This window comes from Ailuropoda melanoleuca, chromosome 16 (genome assembly GCF_002007445.2).
Source record: "Ailuropoda melanoleuca isolate Jingjing chromosome 16, ASM200744v2, whole genome shotgun sequence".
Taxonomy (NCBI): Eukaryota; Metazoa; Chordata; class Mammalia; order Carnivora; family Ursidae; genus Ailuropoda; species Ailuropoda melanoleuca.
In genome coordinates, this window is record NC_048233.1 from 8,679,782 (window position 1) to 8,699,949 (window position 20,168).

The 20,168-nt window shown below is 43.2% G+C and overlaps 1 protein-coding gene across 1 annotated transcript in view; it reads left to right on the forward strand.

Annotated features, from left to right (window-relative positions):
- The window catches only part of RIMKLB (ribosomal modification protein rimK like family member B), an 86,875-nt gene continuing 66,707 nt past the window's right edge, over nt 1–20,168 (forward strand). Inside the window, exon 1 of the mRNA XM_034645258.1 lies at nt 1–118. The gene's annotated coding sequence lies outside the window, so the exon portion shown is untranslated. The remainder of the gene's footprint in view (nt 119–20,168) is intronic.

Genomic DNA, 20,168 nt, shown 5'->3' on the forward strand with positions numbered 1-20,168 from the left:
AATAGTAGGGGAGGAGCCACAGACTCCCTCTTCATGCGAGGAGTGGCAGGAAACGCGTAGCCATCTTTAATCTACCACGGTGCCTCTGGGGTTAAAGGGAAACTTTTCAACAGCCTAGGTAAGTGCCAAACAGGCGACATTTGTATTTCGCTCTTTCCTGGAAACCTCATTCACTTCTCCTCACAGTGCTGAGGAGAGCTGTCCCGCAAGGCCCTCTTTGATGCTCAGTACTACAGAGGTACTTGCTCTCATTTTCCTGTTTTCTGCAGCATTAGGCACTGTTGACCAGTCCTCCTTGTTGAAATATTCTCTTCCCTTGGTGTCTCTTGACACCTCATCCCTTTTACCCTCTTTGCCTCATTCAGTGTTCTTTCACATTTCTTTTTCTTCTGTTCACGCTTAAATGCTGGTAGTTGTCAAGGTGCTTGCCCCCATCCTCTCTCGCTGTTTCACTTTATCCCTCAGTAGTCACATTCACTCCCATGTCTGTATTTTCCATCTATAGACTAATGCTCCCAGATCCACACCTCACTCTGATCTATGTCTCTCTCCTGAGCTCTACGTCTGAATGTCCCACAGCACATCTCTATATAGACGACGTCCCACAGGCACCCTGAGTCAGTCAGATGTTACCTGAGCAAGAGAGAAAGTTAAAGAGCAGACTCTGGCTGAGCTTCCAGGAGGGACTGCCAAGATATTCTATTGCTCCTCCTACCATCAGAAGGCTACCTTCTAAACTGAGATGTCACCACTCAGAACCACCCTGGCTTTGCTAAGATCCACACCAGCAAAATGCACCCTCACTCCCCGCCTCTCTCCTCACTTACTTTGGTTTTGACTCCAAGGCTTCTACTAGTGCACGTGGTTGCTAGAACCTAAATAACATCCCAACTCCAGCTGTAGGAGAGTCTAGGGTATGTAGTTTTTAGTTTTCCACCCTGGAATGCAGGAAGGTGCACAAGAAATGTTGAGTAAGCGAAACTATGATGTCTTAGTGTCTGTAAAGTGGAGTCACCTTCTTCCCTGCAAGGTCTCACCTCCATCCCACCTTTGGACTGTGCTGCCATTTTCTGCCCAGCTACTGAATTGAAATATGGTGAGTCAAGCTCAGTCTCCCCCATTGTTCTTTTCCCTCAACGCTGAGTCCTCCCCACACACGCTTGTTCATCAAAACTCTATGGATCTTAACTTCCTTCAACTTTCAAATCCATCCATTCTGTCCATTATTTCCATCACCACTTGAGTTCAGCTGAGCCATTGCTCCCAGTTCCAGCATTTCTCCACCCTTGTTCCTAATACAAAGCACCAAGAATCAGATTTCTAGCCCTGGTCAGATTAAGTCACTTTCTGGCTTAAAAGACCTTAAAGGTTCCTCGTCCTTAAGGTATTCATGGAATTCTTAGTATGCATACATGGGTATTTATATTTTTATCTCAGGGTTCCTGGGTGGCTCAGTCGGTTAAGTGTCTGCCTTTGGCTCAGGTCCTGATCTCAGGGTCCTGGGACTGGGCCCCAGGTCGGACTCCAAGCTCAGGGGGAACTCTGATACCCCCCCTGCATCTGCCCCCCCCCCCCCCACTTGTGTTCTCTCTCTCACTCGCTCTGCTCTCTCTCTCTCAAATAAAATCTTCAAAAAGTATATTGTCTCCCATCACTAGTGCTCCAACCCACCCACTCTATCTAGGACATTTGCACCTTGCTTACCACCTGTACCGAAGTACTTGCACTTCTGAAAAACTGCAAGCTCCCTCTTGCTTCTAAGCTGTTGTATGAGCTACATTCTATTTGCCACACCTTCACCATAATCCTTACTATCCCACAATCTTTATGTTCAGCTGGCTAATTGTTGCTCATCCTTTTTAACTCAAGTCGGGTAATACCTCCTTTGGATTGTTTTCCAGAGTGTCTCCACTACAGCGAGTGGCTCAGTATGGACAGATGGTTTGTTTACCGTCGTATGCCCCAAACCAAGCGTAGAGACTCACTTTCTGTGCATCGGAAGGAAGGTGTTGAGTGCGAAGGGGAGAAGCTGTATTTCCTAAAACTGATCACAAGAGGGCAGCAAATAACTTCTTTAGACCAGCGAGGCAGTTGTGTTGCTTTTTCTTGCATCCCATTTACTATTCCAACTGTCTGTTGATATTCCTGGAGCATACCTAATGAGATGGAAGATTTCTAATGACTCAGAACTGTACTTCATTTATATTCTGATTGGTTTCTCAATGCCAGCCACTTCCACCAAGTACTGGTAATTACAAAAAGATGAATCAGGGACGCCTGGCTGGCTCAGTCAGTAGAGTGTGTGACTCTTGATCTCAGGGTCATGAGTTGGAGCCTCACATTGGGTGTAGAAATTACTTAAAAAAAAGGAGAGCGAGATGACTCAGTCACGCACTTGAACTTTATTCCCTGACATATGAAGAAACAAGTGACTTGACCCATTTTCATTAGTAGCAATGACTGCTTCAGGTGGTGGAGCAGTGAGGGCGCTTGGCTGGCTCAGTCTGTAGAGCACGTGACTCTTGATCTCTAGGGTCATGGGTTCAAGTCCCTTTGGGCCTAGAGCTTACTTAAAAAAAGGGATGGGGGGTTCGTGGAATGGTTAGTTACTGGGTGCATAATAGGATAGAATCTCTTAAATGACTGACATGTTTGAAGAGCAAGACCATCACAAACCCAGCTAATTCTACCCCAAGTAATTCTCGGATTCCTCGAGAAGCAGGCTCCATCTTAAGCCCACTGCTTTTCTCTGTCTTTAACAGACTTGAGCAGTGTTATGTTCACAACGAAAATTAAGTGAAAAGTACAGGAAATTCCTACATACCCTTTGCTCCCCACACCCACATCCTCACCCACTATCAGAGTGGTGCATTTGTTATAACTGATGGCGGGAGTAGAAGGCTAGCTGGAGACAAAGCTTAAGCTGACTCCCCCCCCCCACAACCTCCCCTCTCCCGCCACAACCTCCCTTCTCTCCCCCAACCTCCCCCCTCACAGAAAGCTCCAGGGTGGGATAGGTGTGACATTCTTCCAGGAATCTCCCAACTATTTTAATGTTAATACCTTGCTAAAGGGGAAAACAACCTTAACTTGTCCTGCTCAGCATTATCTTGTAAGTAGGTCCTCTTTAGCACAGGAAAGTTCTTTTGGAACCTCCCTTTTCCTTACCTCCCCCAACTCCCAAATATATAATAAGTCACCACTTAACCCCAGTGTAGCAGCTCTTTCTGCCCGCCGGTCCTGACCCGGTACTTTAAACAATCATTTTGTACCAACGATGTCTCAATAATTCTTTCTTGGTCGTCAGCTCAACCTCACGCCACCAAACTTCACCTATATTCTAAAACCATACCACTGACTCTGCATGGATACATCGTAATCACCCAAAGCCCGGAGTTTACCTTAGGCTTCACTTTTGCTGTTTCAGGTTCTGTGAGTTATGAGAAATATATCATGACATGTATCCACCATTAGAATATCATACTGGTTCACTGCCCTAAAAATGCTTAGCCTATTTTTTTTAAAAAGTAAGCTTTATGCCCAACATGGGACTTGAACTCTTGACCCTGAGCTCATGAGAAGGCTGTGAGTTCTGTGTGGATTTTTTTTTTTTTTTTTTGCGTTTGGCAGTCAGGTTGTTAAGCATGATTTGTTGAAGACTGTCTTTGATCCATTGTATTGCCTTTGCTCCTTTGCCAAAGATCAGCTGACTCTATCTGTGTGGGTCTATTTCTGACCTCTCTATTCTGTTCCTTTGATGTATTTGTCTATTCTTTTGCCAATGCTACACTGCCTTGATTACTGGAGCTTTATAGTAAGTTTTCTCAGATTAATATATAAGTATTTCATTTTGTTGGGTGCTGTGACATCATAAATAATATATTTGGTCTTACCTCCTCACAGTTCCTAAAACCCTCAGAATTGATACATGTCTTTTTGTATGCTAATGAGATGACTGGTGTTTGGGGGCTCCGGGATAGATAGCCTCAGGATGGGTGCTGGTTGCCACGGGAACAAACCACATGATCCGAGGGCTGGGACTTTGAGTCCTACCTCCGGGAAAGCAGTAACTGCTGATGGCCAGTGATTTAATCAACCACCCCCATGTAATGAAACCTCATAAAAAACCTAACCAACCGGATTTGAAGCGCTGTTGCGTTGGTGAACACATTCAAGTGCTGAGAGCGTGATGTGGCCCCAGAGGACGCGGAAGCTCTGTGCACTCATCCCTCATCCCTTGCCTTAGGCATCCCTACCATTCAGCTGCTCCTGAGTTGTAGCCTTTATAATAAGTGGGCAATAATAAGGAAAGGGCTTTCTTCTTCTGTGAGCCATTCTAGCAAATTATTGAACTCAAGGATGGACTCCTGATGTATAAATAGAAGTATGGGAGGCAGGATTTGCCGTTGATAGATGGGAGTAGTTGATGGGACTGAGCCCCTAACTTGTGGCTTCTGACATTAATTCCAGGTGAATAGTGTTGAGTTGACCTGCAGGATGTTCAGCTAGAGTTCGAGAAGCGATCAATGAGTTAAATAACCTTACACATTCGGGGCCAGAAGTGTTGTGAACAGAGAAGAAACAGAAGCTTTTCCTTTCAGGTTATAATTAATGCAAATTTTTAAAAAGATTTATTTAGTTGAGAGTCTATGAGCAGGGGGAGGGGCAGAGAGAGAGAGAGAGAGAGAGAGAGGGAGGGAGAGAATCTGAAGCAGACTCCATAATGAGTGCAGGGCCTGGCCCTGGGCTGCATCTCACACCCTGAGTTCACCATGTGAGCTGAAACCAGGAGTCAGGCTCCCAACCTACTGGGCCACCCAGGCTCCCTATAAATGGTGTTTTTTAATTTAAAATTCTCCTTGTTCATTGCTGGTATATGGAAAAATGAATTTTTTATAGTTTATATTCTGCAACCTTGCTATGACCCCTTAATACTTCCAGGAGGGTTTTTTGTTCAATTCTTTAACATTTTCTGCATAGATGATCAAGTCATCTGCAAATAAAGACAGTTTTATTTCTTCATTCTCCATGTATACACCTCGTCTTTGCTATTCTTACCGCAATAGCTAGACTTCCAGTATGATGTTGAAAAGCAGTGATGAGGTGAGATATCCTTGCCTTGTTTATGATCATAGTGGGAAATTGTCTAGTATCTCACTATGAAGTATGATGTTAGCTATAGGTTTCTACAGATCTGGTTTGCAGCAGGACAGTGGAATCCCAGTAGAGACTGAGTAGTTCCCCTTTACCTGGGGATGCAAAGTAACTCACTCACCCCGGTGCAATGTCCCATTGCAAATTCCAGTAGATAATTCCTTTCTCGGGCATGAGGAGGCCTGGTGTTCTCAGCAGCATAGCACCTTGATCCATGGTGAGAGTCAGGAGAATAGCTGTTTCTTTCACCTTCCATATCTTTACAGTACTGGATGCCTTGGCAGGGGTCCCCAGTCTGGCATATGAGTCAACAGGCTTTACAAGTTGATCATTCAAATGTATTAAAGTTTAGGACAGGGGTGCCTGGCTGGTTCAGTTAGTATAGCATGATTTTGGAATTGGAGATCAAGCCCCATGTTGGGTGTAGGATTACTGTAAAAAATAAAAATTACATAGTTGTAAAAACCCTAGTTCCTAGAAGGCTCAATTTTTTTAAGTAATCAAAGACCTGGTAAAGACAAAACACAGAATTTTTGTTCTCTTGGCAGATTACATTAGGGTTTTATGTATTAAAATAAAGATAAATCTTTGTCTACAGTTTATTAAGAGCTGACCAAAAAATCTAAGAAAATGTGCTTTTAGCAGAAAGGAAACCAAATTCTAATTTTCCAGCAGTGTACTTTGATACTAACATTGTCCTTTTCTTTTTTTTTCCTTTTGTCCTTTTCTTTTTTAATTAATAAATCCATTCTGATCTTAGCTTGATTACATGTCAAATTCCTTTCCTAATGTTCTTTCCCCACAAACTTTCTGCAATTTTCTGTATCCATTCAGCTTTATCCTGTCTTATTTTTTTCATCTTGAAACAGTAATTTTATTTTAGGACAAAATTACTTTCTTTCTCCCTTTACCAAAACAGAACAACCCGCCTTTCCTTACTCTCCCCCCAAAAAACTCTGTCACATTCTACATGCCTTACCTTCTTTTCATGCAGTCATTTCCTTCCATCCTTATTATTTCTAGTAGTTTTGTAAAAACAAACAAAAAACAAACCAACCTTGCCTGTTTGTTTTTAAGATTTTATTTATTTATTCGACAGAGATAGAGACAGTCAGCAAGAGAGGGAACACAAGCAGGGGGAGTGGGAGAGGAAGAAACAGGCTCATAGCGGAGGAGCCTAATGTGGGGCTCGATCCCACAACGCCGGGATCACGCCCTGAGCCGAAGGCAGACGCTTAACCGCTGTGCCACCCAGGCGCCCCAACCTTGTTTTTTAAATCCATTTTGGCAATACTCTCGAGGGTAAAAAAAAAAACAACTCATATGCACAACATACATCAATACAGATAGCTCTTATTTCACTCTCATGGCTAAAGCTTTTCATTGATATTTGTGATCTTTTGGAGGCTATGGAGTAGATTTGGGGCAAGGGAACTTAGAAAGCACTGTATTTGAAAAATTCTCGGGGCGCCTGGGTGGCTCAGTCGTTAAGGGCCTGCCTTTGGCTCAGGGCGTGATCCCAGGGTCCTGGAATTGAGCCCTGCATCAGGCTTCTCCACTGGGAGCCTGCTTCTTCCTCTCCCACTCCCCCTGCTTGTGTTCCCTCTCTGGCTGGCTCTCTCTCTGTCAAATAAATAAATAAAATCTTAAAAAAAAAAAAAAAATTCTCTTTCTGCTCCTTTTTTATCTTCAGTCTCTGTGTGCAATGTTTTGGTTAACTCCTAGGTATTTACATTTCAAAGACATGATAAGATTTATAATTTCATGGGATAGCAAAGAATTTTAAGTTTTGCCCTAGGCATTTTGGGATAATTGGTCTTAAAAATTGCTTTTGTTTTGTTTTGGGATAATTGCTCTTAAAAAAATGCATGGGGCATTTCATCCCTTTCCCTGTCAATCAGCACAACACCTCTTCATTCCCATCCCTTTTCCAGGGATTCTACCGCGTAGCTTCCCGGTTAGGCTTTATCACAAGCCCTCAGACCTTAATCTGTGCCCTCCTGTCTTTTGAAAATGACACGCTAAGGTTTCCAGATGATTCTGCTTTCTCACCTTGTCAGCCAGCCCCAAAGCTAGCAGAAAGTGGAAACCTTCATGCCCTTGTCTTACCTTAGCTCTTCTTCCAGCTGTCTAACTCAAGCTTCAGTGTCTCGTTGGACACTGGTGGCCAGTGAAAGTGCCCACAGGAGGAGCCAGCCCATCACAGCAGTCATGTGTGCCCCTCCTTCTGCAGTATACTACACAGTTAATCAAATGAGCACATTAAAGCAGCCAGTGGTTTCAGGGTGTCCTCATCCTCATGTGGTAATCGACAGTCATCTAACATAGAAGCCACCTCTCCCATTGACTTAGAAGTCAATGCCAGTGTGGGATCTCCCCCTTAGACGCCTCTTTCCCAAGGCCCATTTCTTTGGTCTCCTGGCTGGCTCACCAGTTGTTGGCTTGCAGATGGGTCCTGCATGTAGTGGGCAAGGAGAGACTGAAAGGCAGACCGTTCCAGACTGGTAAATGGCAGTTTTCAGAAGCAAAAGAACTTACAAGGCTTCTCTTCAGTGGCCTCAGAATGAGTAGGTCTGTGCACCTGCCCGCCAGATCTTAAAAGATTAAATAAAGGCCTCAGCTGGGTTTAGTCACATCTGTTGTTCAGATAGTCTCAACACCACATTTCTATGGCAAGGCTGTGTCCTTGGGGCAGCTTCTGGGAATAGGGAAGGCCAGCAGAATGAGCATTCCAAAGATGGGGTGAGGGAGAGGGGCACTCCAGTTGTCCGGATCCATCTTGCAGTCAGCTGGGGATCATGTTCTCTCGATGACCTCCCCCCGACCCTAAGTTGAATCCACTTCAGTTCTGGCTTATTCCTCAACCCAGTCTGGAAAAAGAAATGCTCAGATAAAGCTCATAACACAAAAGCTGCAGAGCTGGGTGGGAGAGGTACTAGCCTGTAACCTCCAGGCACCAGGGGAAAAAGCAGTGAACTCATGGACTCACTGGGTTGTTCATTGCCCTTGGGGGTTATCGGGGGTCTCCTTTGGTTCCCTCTGCTAACACTAGAACTCTTAAAAAGATAAACTGAGGCATATTAAAATTTTTAAGAGTTTATTTGAACAAAAATTGATTTGAATTGGGCAGCACCAAACTGGAAGTGGTTAGGAGTAGTCTATCCACAGGAACTCTGGGAGAGACATTTTATTTTATTTTTTATAGTTTTTTTTTTAAGATTTTATTTATTTATCTGAGAGAGAGAGAGAGAGCACGAGCACAAGCTGGGGGAAGAGCAGAAGGAGAGGGAGAAGCAGACTCACTGTTGAACAAGGAGCCCAGTGCTGGACTTGATCCGAGGACCCCTGACCCCCCCCAACTCCCCCTCCCCCACCCCCAGGAGAGACTTTTATAGAAAAAAAGCAAAAGCAAGGAAATCAGTTGCTTAATCACTTATTTGATTGGGCTGTTGGTGATTGGCTGTCCTTAGCTTTAAGTTTCATAATCTTGAGATAGTTATAGGCTGATTTTGGTTTCTTATGTAGAGCCTCAGTCTAATGGTCGCCTTATTTAGTTCATTTAACACATTTCATGTAAATGTGGGAAGGGCTCCGTGGAAGAATTGGGAAAATCGGGGGTTATCAAACTTTAGTATATCAAAATTATCTAATGCATGTCAAAAAAGATTCTTGAGCTCCTTCTTTGGGGGTTTCAGTTTGGTATGTTTGTTTTGGGGGTACGAATCTACATGTTGCAACCACCTCAAGGTGGCCTTAACAAAATGCCTGCTTTCCTACTTTGTCCCAGTATTTCTCAGACTTGAGTGTGTATCAGAATCACCTGAGGATATGATCGGTAGATAAGATATAGGATGGCCAAATAAATTTGAATTTCAGATAAATTTTTAGTATATCTCAAATACTGCAGTATCTGACAAACGTCATCTGTTGTTTTAACTGAAATTTACGTGTACCTTCTTTCCATCTACCGCTAAATACTTTCATACTGGTTGTTTGAATCTTCCTTTTGTCAGATATATGTGATGGGTGTCTATTTTGTCTTTTTAGGAAATTTTCAAAACATACAATCTCATCAGTAGATTCTCTTTATCACTGATTCTTTTTTTTTTAAGAGAGGGAGGGGAGAGAGGGAGTGGAAGAGAGAGAATCTGCACAGAGCCCGATATGGGGCTCGATCTCAGAACTCTGAAATCGTGACCTAAGCAGAAATCAAGAGTCAGATGCTTCACTGACCGAGCCACCCAGGTGCTGCTCACTGATTCTCTTTTTAACTTTCTAATCTCTTCTTCTTCTAGGGTAGGGTGACCTCAGTAACTTACTGGGTAACAAAAAGCTCGAGAAGCTGAGATAACCAATCTGTCATAATTCTATCTCGGTTCTTTGTTTCTCCTTTTACTTTCACACCAGCTCCATTTTCTTTCTCCTCCTCTCTCTCCCCTTTCCTTCTTAAGTCTGTTTCTTTGCTTTTGTTCCAGTTGTCTTTCTTGAAATTTCTACCAGGGCTTTCTCTCTTCTACTTCCTTCCCTCTTTCTCTTCTTTCTGTTTTCCTTCTCTTTTTCTTTCCTCCCTGCCTTCTCCCCAAGCCTTCCATGTCACAATGAGCCTCTGTAGAAACAAGTTAGGTCCCTGGGACACAGACTACCGTGTTGTGTTCCAGAAGGAGATTCTGATCCGACAGCCCCTTTGGTGGGGTAGGTTCTCCGTCAGGAGAAAAGCGAGGTTCAAGAAACAATTCCTTTGCCTCAGGATCTGTTGGGAGGGTGATGGATGGCACCGCAGTTACGACTTCTAGAACTGCAGGAAAAGGAGGGGAGCCACTGCCAGGCAGCAGGGAGGAGGTAGTTGGGAGAAAGAGCCAGTCAGGAAGAGCTTATGAAAGGGGAGGAGAATGTGCTGGCGGTGTATGCTGCCTGCAAAAGACCTTTCTGCAAGATATTGTGTCTTTGTGAGCTGACTGCAGAGGCCGTGTGCATGCAGAATGTATGTGAATGCGTGTGTTGCTGATTTCAGATCATGGGTCTGTGTGAACTGCTGAGTGCAAGAAATGGGAATGTATTGTTGAAAGGATTTTGCAGTCAGAGTGCTCGTTTGTGGTTGTGTGGTATGTGTGACTGACTTTTTGCCAAATGCACTGTTCTGATTCCAGCTCTGAAAGTTAGTGGAAGTCTGGCTGACTAAGCCAAGACACAACAAAGTCCGAAGGAAATAGGGAGCAACATGAGCTGGAAATGAGAAGAGCTGTTGCAACAGGAGAAAAAAAGATTTGAAGAAAGAGGGAATGAGAAAAGAGAAGATTAAACAATAGAAATTCCCTTATAGAAAGAAATTTGAGAGGAGGATGGAGAGAAAAGTAACATTCTTTCTGATATAGGCATTATATTTCCTTAGTTCTTCCTGCACGTTGGTGAGATCATTCCTAGTTTTCCTCTTGTTTCTTTCTAGACACGGTCTATGTAAATAAACATGAATGTTAGTTATATTTTGGTTACACCAGGGGATGTTTTAAAACTTAACAGTTACCCAAACAGAAGCATTAATGGTCTCTAAAGAGAAAAAAAGAGGGTTCATTTTGTTGTTGCTGTTAAATAGGAAAGCAAACGGGCATAATGGAAGGACATTCAGTTTCGATCAGATTAATTGAACAGGATTAGAGAATTACCTTTGTAGTGATTAAAATAATAATGTGAGGTGCATGACGTATTTCAAAACCAGGGGTGTTGAAACACATCCTGTCTGCACACTGCAGAGATAATTACTATTACTGCAATTATTAACAAGATTTAACAGGGACTACTTACCCCTGAAATGAAGTATTTAACTTAGGCATAAGAACTTATAGATCTAGACAGATAAACACAGAGGCATCATAACTTTTAACTTGGATGCAGGCTGGGGAGGGAAGTTTCAGTTGGTAGCATCCCAGTTTTGCTTTATTGCCAAAACACTTACTACATATTTTTTATTTCAAATCATAACCATTACAGTGTCTTTCTCAGCACTTTACTAACATCACTTTTTAAGCCTAGGAGGTTAGAAATTATTATAATTAGATTTCCAATGCTACTTTTGCCCCATTCATTAATAGGTCTTTTGTTTCATTCAGCCATCTTTTCCTCCTTTCCTTCCTACTATTTTTTTTATCTGCCTCTCTCTTTTGTTATTTCCTCCTCTCCATCATGGTTCTCTGGATTTGATTAAAATTCTCTTTCACTTCCTTCCTCACCTGTCTCTCTATCAAACTAATTATTTTTCAGGCTTTTCTTTCTCCTTGTTCCTTTCTCTGCTGTCTTTGTCTCCAGCAGAGGGGGTCTGATGGTGATAGGAGGCAGGGATGAGGCCCCGGCGATGGCAGGCTCGGAGGGGGAGGAGGAAGTGGTGCTTCAGCTGTTTCTGCCATCAGCCTATGAAAGGCTGATTTAAGCTCGGCTCTGTAAATTCCTGGCCTCCCGCCTCACAGCTCTCCCCTCAGTCTCTCTACTTTCCCTAAATTCTACCTCCTCTCTCCCTACTACATTTCTCGGGTGACATCACTTTCTGCCAGCTGTGACTTCCAGGGACACTGACTGACCTACTTTTGCCCTCTCTGTTAGGCACCAAACCCTGGTTTCTCTGCTAAGCTCTGAATTTCTGGTAACCACTTTTTGCCCCGGTGTGTCAGTTGGTCCCTTTTAAACCTCAAAACGTTTCCTGGTCTCCCATAAGGCAGTGGTTTATTTTTAGTCTCTGAGCGTTGAGAGAAAGCATAATGATAAAAAGCTTTCATGACTTCAGCAAATTCATTTATGACTTAAATGGATTTCTTTGTTAATCAAAATGGAATCTCTATAGTTGGACAATAACAGATATTAGTAATTTTTGTTCAGTCTTTATAGTTATGCTTGTCTAATGGACCCTTAGATCCTTTGTAACAAATTCTAATATATATATTTGCAAATGTTCTCTATATGATATTGGAGACATAAGCCAGAACAGCAGGCATTGATATCTGAATAAAATTTTACATACAGTTGTCCCCCCTTATCCACTGGGCATATGTTCCAAGACCCCCAGTGGATGCCCAAAACCACAGATAGTATCTCGTCTTACGTTTTTTCCTATATATACACACCCATGATAAAGTTTAATTTGTAAATTATGCATAGTATGAGATTAGCGATAAAACTAATAAAAGAGAACAATCATAATAATTTACTATTATAAAAGTTATGTGAATGTGGTCTCTCAAACATCTTGTGCCCTACTTCCCCCCTTTTTTTTCCTTTTTTTAAAGGCTTTATTTATTCATTTGAGAGAGAGACAGAGATAGCGACAGAGACCATGAGTGGGAAGGAGAGGGAGAAGCAGGCTCCCCGCTGACCAGGGAGCACAACACAGGTGCTCGATCCCAGGACCCTGGGATCATGACATAGGCCGAAGGCAGATGCCTAATGACTGAGCCACCCAGGCACCTCTGTACTCCCCATTCTTGTGATGATGTGAGATGACAAGATGCCTATGTGATGAGATGAAGGGAGGTGAATGACACTGTGACATTGTGTTAAGCTGCTATTGACGAGGATCAGCTGCTTTCTGACCTTGGTTGACTGTGGGTAACTGAAACCACAGAACACAAAACCACGGATAAGGGGGACTACTGTACTAAGAAGTGGGGGGGAAACTGCAGAGAAAACCAATTTTATAGCCTTTGGAAGGATTAGATGAAATCACAGAGTATGTAGTTTGATGCTTGGACCCAAGTTATGGTCGTGCCACTTGCTAGCTGTGTGAGTTTGGAAAAGTTACTTGACCTCTCTGTGCCTCAGTTTGCTTACTTGTAAAAGAAGATACTGAAATCCAGGTAGGGTTATTACAAGGATTAAACTGATCTATCTAAAACCTCTGAGAATGTTCCATAATCTAAGACATTTTAGGTTTGTTATGAGCCTGCAGACAAGTAACTATACATGTTTCAAGTATTTTTCTGGTAATTTTCTCATGCCTGTGTTTTCAATCATCATTTCTTTACTAAGCAAGCCACTATTATAGATCCTCTCTCTTAGTCTAGATTGTCTATTCTGGTTGTCCAGAAGAGTTTTGGGAAATAAGCAATAAGGATTGGAACCTGTATGTTAAGAGATTTGTTTAGTAATTCCATTGTGTCACCCAACATGGATTTCTTTTTTCCTTTTTCCTTTCTCTTTGTTGTCTCTTCTGACTATATTGTGCTGTTAGGATAAAACTCCAGTTGCAAAGCACTGAGAGAGAGAAGAGAAATCAGGGAGTTTGGGAATTCAGATGGAGTTGATGGAAGAAAGACTAAATAAAAGCAAGGAAGAGTTTAAAAGAAAAACTAACTTGGGCGGCTGGGTGGCTCAGTTGGTTAAGCTGCTGCCTTTGGCTCTGGTCATGATGTCAGGGTTCTGGGATTGAGTCCCGCATCCGGCTCCTTGCTCAGCAGGGGGTGGGGGAAGTGACTGCTTGGGATTCTCTCTGTCCCTCTGCCTCTGCCCCTCCCCCCTCAAATAAATAAATTTGAATAATAAAATGAATAGGGCAGATAAGAATTTGAACAGAATAGCTATAAATTGGTTTCTTTTTATTTAAATTCAGTTAACATAATGTGTAATTGGTTTCAGAGGTAGAGGTCAGTGATTCTTCGGTCTTATATAATACCCAGTGCTCATTACATCACTTGTCCTCCTTAATGTCCATCACCCAGTTACCCCATCCCCCCCACCCCCTAAATTGCTCTGTTTTTTCACTGAGAACTACATGAATTTATACTCATGAACAGGTCTCCATAGTCTTAACTTTTTCAATGTCCAAAAGACAGCGAAGCTGACCAGGACAGTCAAGGTGGTGCTAGGTCATTAGAAAGCTTCTAGAATTTTTATTCAATATGTAAATGTTTCTTAATAATTTGGGGCACTGATAGTAAGAAAAATTGCGACAGGTCCATACAGCCCTTGTGTGATTTAAATAACAGCATTTCTGGGGCACCTGGGTGGCTCAGTTGACAAGGCTTCCAACTCTTGATTTCCACTCAGGTCCTGATCTCAGGGTTGTGGGTCTGAGACCGACATCGGGCTTAGTGCTCAGCACTGAGTTGGCTCGATATACTCTCTCTTTCTCTGCCTCTTCCCCTGTTCACACTCTCTCTAAAATTAATAAATCAAAAAAAAATTTTAAAGATGTTATTTATTGAGAAAGAGAGAGAGCATAAGCAGTGGAAGGGCAGAGGAAGAAGCCGCTTCCCCGCCGAGCAGAGAGCCTGACCCGGGTCTTGATCTCAGGACTTGGGGATGATGACCTGAGGTGAAGGCAGACGCTTAAGTGAATGAGCCACCCAGGTGCCCCAAATAAAATCTTAAAAAAAAAAAATTTGCATTTCTGTGGTTGAAATGTCTACTAATTCATTCATGTTTCTGTTATTCTTCCCAGATAGATGTACTTTTTAAGAAATTTTTTAAATTAAAAAATTTACTTAAATTCAATGTAGTTAACATATACTGTTTCAGAGGTAGAATTTAGTGACCCATCAGTAGCATTTTTTTTTTAAGATTTTATTTATTTATTTGACAGAGATAGAGACAGCCAGCGAGAGAGGGAACACAAGCAGGGGGAGTGGGAGAGGAAGAAGCAGGCTCATAGCAGAGGAGCCTGATGTGGGGCTCGATCGCATAATGCCGGGATCACGCCCTGAGCCGAAGGCAGACGCTTAACCGCTGTGCCACCCAGGCGCCCCCATCAGTAGCCCCCATCAGTAGCATATTAACACCAGTACTCATTACATCAAGTGCCCTCCTTAATGCCCATCACCCAGTTACCACATCCCCCCACCAGCTGAATTTTTAAAATTTTTAAAGTAATGTCTGCCCCCCACATGGCTTACACTCAATCCCGAGATCAAGAGTCACATTCAGGAGTGGCATGCTTACCGAATGAGCCAGCCAGGTGCTCCCCAGATAGACTTTTAAAATACTCCAGTGAAGAGGGAACAGTGAAGAGGGAACAGGAGATAGACTTTTAAAATACTCCAGTGAAGAGGGAACAGTGAAGAGGGAACAGGAGACCACCAATGATTTAATCTCATTGCCTCAATTTTCTCTTCTGTCAGAGGGGATTCACAGTATTTGCTTAACCTTACCAATCTGTCTGAGGGTAAAATGAGTTTATAAATGTTGAAGGCTTTAAATAAAGAACATTTTCCAAATGGTTATTTTTCTCTTTAAGACATTATTCACAAACTTTCGTGTGTCTAAGAATCACTTGGGATGCAAATTAAAAATGCGGAGTCTTGGCTGATTCTCTAAACTTCGGGTTTGGTTCAAAATGCAGGTACACAGGCTGATTTGAAAGGTCAGAGGTGAGGGCCAAGGAATCTGCATTTTAAACAAGCATTCTAGGTTATCCCTATGTAGTAGAGAAAAAGAAATCTTCCTAACAACCAGATAAAATTAAAGAAGAGGGAAACCTACGTTACTCCTCTTTTTAAGTATTATTTTTCTTTACACCCTTTCCTTCTGATTCAGCAAATGTAAGGTCCTCACTGCCTCCCTCCCCCCACCCCCATCCTCCTTTGTGTCTGGCATTGGCATTTTCTTAGCATAGTTCAGGAGACGCTCAGTTTAATGTGTAGAAATGGAGTGGCGGAAAGGGAGGAGGGATGTGGGTGGGGAAAGGCTAGATCAGTATTTAGCTATTCGAACTGTGAAGACTGTTGTTGTCGGGCTGGTTCTAGCCGGCTGGTTCAGGGAGAGGAAGCGGCGGGGAGAGCTACGTTCACTGCAGCTGCTGCCACCATTCCTTACTTGCGGGTGTAGGTTCCGATAAGACACCCACTACCTTTTCTCCACCAACATGCATTTTACAGTAATCACATTAGATACGCCATAAAGAACACTGTTTTAGGTACTGATGACAATCCTGGATTCATTGCTGTTTACAATTCTCCTCTTTCCTACTTTGAGGACTTTAATTTTGATCAAATTCCAGCTTGTTTTCTTTCTAAATCCGGGAGGAAAAGATTTGCACCAGACGGTGTCCCTGAGGTACTTAAAAAATTTTGTTTGATGTGCGTTCTAGATAATATTTGAGTTATGTTTTTCTGCCTGATGAGGAGATACAAGTCGGATCAGAGACATGGAGTTGGTTGGACCTGGACAGCTTTGTTAGGGGAGATTTTATTTTTCATCAACTCCTTCCATTCGATGTACCTTCCATCTAGCATCTACCAGTAATGTTTAGAAGTGTTTCTTGGGGCACCTGGGTGTCTTAGTCAGTTAAGCTTCAACCTTCTGCCTGAGGTCATGATCTCAGGGTCCTGGGATCAGTCCCGGTGGTGGGCTCCCTGCTCTGCGGGGAGTCTGTCTCTCCCTGTGCCTCTGCTCCTCCCCCTACTTGTGTGCACTCTCTCTCAAATAAATAGTCTTTATTTTATCTATTTATTTTTAAAGGTTTTGGGCCACTCAGGCGCCCCTAGATTTTACCTATTTTAGAGAGTGTGTGTGTGTATAGACACGTGGGTGGGGGGAGGGACAGACGGAGCTGGAGAGAGAATCCTCAAGCCCACTCCCCAATGAACAGAGAGAGCAATGTAGACTCAATCTCAGGACCCCCGAGATCACGACCCCAGCCAAAATCAAGAGTCTGACACCTAACCTACTGAACCACCCAGGTGCCCGGAACAGAACTATGTTCTTAAAAAAAGAAAAAAAACCAAGGGTGAGCGCCTGGATGGCTCAGTCGGTTGAGCAAGTAACTCTTGATCTTGCAGTTGAGTTCAAGCCTTTCAACTGAGTTTGAGTTTCCTTTATTTTATTTTATTTTTTTTAAAGATTTTATTTATTTATTTGACAGAGAGAGAGAGACAGCCAGCAAGAGAGGGAACACAAGCAGGGGGAATGGGAGAGGAAGAAGCAGGCTCGTAGCGGAAGAGCCTGATGTGGGGCTCGATCCCATAATGCCGGGATCAGGCCCTGAGCCGAAGGCAGACGCTCAACCGCTGTGCCACCCAGGCACCCCTGAGTTTCCTTTAAAATATATATATATATAGAGAGAGAGAGAGCGCGCGCTCTTGTCTTGGTTTAATTGCGTGCCACTCATTTTTAACCATTAAATTAATATTCTTCAGCCAGTTGAATCCCTTGAGAAGACATAACTAGCCTAGCATCTTTGGAGTCAGATAAATTTGATTTTAAATCCCAGCTTTATTTATTAGTGGCATGTGATTGTTGCTTAAGCTCTATAAGCCTGTTACCTCATCAACAAAATAAAGATGAAGTAACTCAAATACAAGGTACAACATAGTAAGTGCCTAAAAATTTTAGCTATTGGAGCAGCTGGCTGGCTCAGTAGGTAGGACATATGACTTGTGATCTTGGGTTTGTGAGTTTGAGCCCCACATTGGGTGTAGAGATTTAAAAATAAAATCTCAGGGGCATCTGGGTAGCTCAGTTGGTTAAGCCTCTGCATTCTGCTCAAGTCATGATCTGAAGGTCCTGGGATCAAGCCCCACGTCCAGCCCCACATGGGGCTCCCTACTCAGTGGAGAGTCAGCTTCTTCCTCTCCCTCTGCCCCTCCCCCCACCAGTGCTCTCACTCAAATAGACAAAATCTTAAAAAATAATAAAATCTTATATATATATATTGGGGACAGCTGGGTGGGCAGTCGGTTGAGTTCTGAGTTCAAGCCCCGTGTTGGACTCCATGCTGGGCCTGGAGCCTACTCAAAAAAATTGATTAGCAGCATCTGGGTGTCTGCCTTCAGTTCAGGTCATGATCCCAGGGTCCTCATGCTCTCTCTCTCTCTCTCAAATAAGTAAATAAATAAAATCTTTTTAAAAATATATGTAGGGGCGCCTTGGTCGCGCAGTCGTTAAGCGTCTGCCTTTGGCTCAGGGCGTGATCCCAGCGTTATGGGATCGAGCCCCACGTCAGGCTCCCCTGCTATGAGCCTGCTTCTTCCTCTCCCTCTCCCCCTGCTTGTGTTCCCTCTCTCGCTGGCTGTCTCTATCTCTGTTGAATAAATAAATAAAATCTTTAAAAATAAATAAATAAAAAAATAAAATAGGTAAAATCTAAACAAAACAAAACCCATAGCTCTGTTTTTTGTTTCTTTCTACTTTAAGTAGAAAGCAATGTTGTATACATTATGAATTTCTTTGGATGTGTCTGGCACATAATGATTGTACATGAATAGATAGCAATTTTTTTAAAGGCAGGTGGCCAGTGAATTAAGAGTCTAATACTCCCTACTCGCAGTTTCAGTCTTCTTTTTCTGGGTGATGCATGGTTACCCTGAATTGGGTTTTTTAACAGTAGGACTGAAGGCTAGGCTAGGTATTAGTGATAATCTGCTGGGCCAGTCATGCAACCTCTTTACTGTGTCAATTTCTCCCTTTATCTTTTGCCAGATTCTCATTGTATTAATATCTCTGTGATGGAGGTTTACTTGATCACAAAATGCTTCTCTTTTGTCTTTAGGTTGAATATACTTTGTTTCAGGAGACTGAGTATCAGGGTGGAAATAAATAGCAACATTTTAGCTCTGTAAACTTTTCCCCCTTTCTTCTGAAGGTAGTGCGTCATATAGCACATTTGTTCCTCTGAATGTGTCCTTTGTGAAAACTCTATCTTAGGTTACTCTCAGTGGCAAAACGTAATAGCAGTAAACACAATAGCACTCAATTTGTGCCAGGCCTTAAGTCTTATACACTTATTAGCTTATTTACTCCTTATACCAGCTTAATGAAGTAACTACTTTTATAGTTTCTATAAAATATTTTTATAGATAATTTGTGTAATCAAGTAGATTAAGATACAGAGAAGTCAGGGCACTTCAGAAGAACACATGAGTAAGTCTGATCCAGTCCAGAAGTTACCACCCTCGGTTATGCTGTATCTTTTAAAAGAATAAGTACTGAGTAAAATCAGCAAAAAAAGCAGTCCAAAAAGATTGGGAACAGAGTGCTGAAAAGAATTTGTTGGCTGAAGCAATTCAGAATGGAATGTGACTTGCAAGAAGGCAAACTGGTTAGGACATTACTGTATCTCATATCTGGGATCTCCGGTGGTAATAAATGACTAAGGTTATTTAGAAATGAATTTGCCACGTAAAGTAGCACGGTCATCTGTTGCCTTTGTTTTCATTCTTCATGATCTAGAAAAATTAGCAGAGTAGTATCGTAGCTGAACATACTCATATTCTTAGCTTCCTTTGGATTCTGATTCCATTTTTGTAGGCAGCTTGAGGATTTTCAAAATGCTCCTAAATATATTTCATTCTCACAGCAACCTTTGGAATAGACTCAGCTTTTCAATAACAAAGGCTCGGAGGAAGTTAAGCAACTGATTGTTGGAGGTTTATACTGGCTTCCAAGTAGCAAAGCTGGCTGTACCACACTACCCTGTCTGTATCTTTAAACTTGCTTAAAGCCCTAAGAATATCTGATGTACTATAGTTTAAAAATTTGCCCCAATGTACAGAGGCAGTGTCTTCAATCCGTACACGGATAAGGACCTTATAGGTATTGATCTTTGTTCCCAATCTTTGCCCCGGTAGGGGGGAGACCACGGCTTGAGGGGGCTCTAGGCGAGGGCGCCCGAAAGGCTGCGCGGGAGGTGGGCTAGGCTGGGCAGGAGACACAGAGGCGTGGACACGCAGACAGCACACTGTCCCCAAGAGGCTTGGTGGGCTGGCGTCAGGGTTCACAGTGTGGATGAATGGGCCCCGAGGAGGGAATGTGAGGGCGGGGAGGGTGTACAACGGAAGGAATCAATCTCGCGGTTTCGAGCTGGGAACAAACCTCGCCCCCCCACACCCGTTTCCCTTCCTTAGTGAGGACGGTTTGGGGGCGGGTGGGGAAAGCGCGTCCTCGAAGTGCTCTCGCGCTCCCATTTCCCTCCCGGCGCGCGCACTCCATCGCCCCTTCACCACCCGAGAGGCCGGCGATGGCTGCGAGTGGGGACGCGGAGCCCGGAGGGCGGGTCCTGACGCAGGTGTTGGATCCGCTAGGCCCGGCTCCGCGGGCTG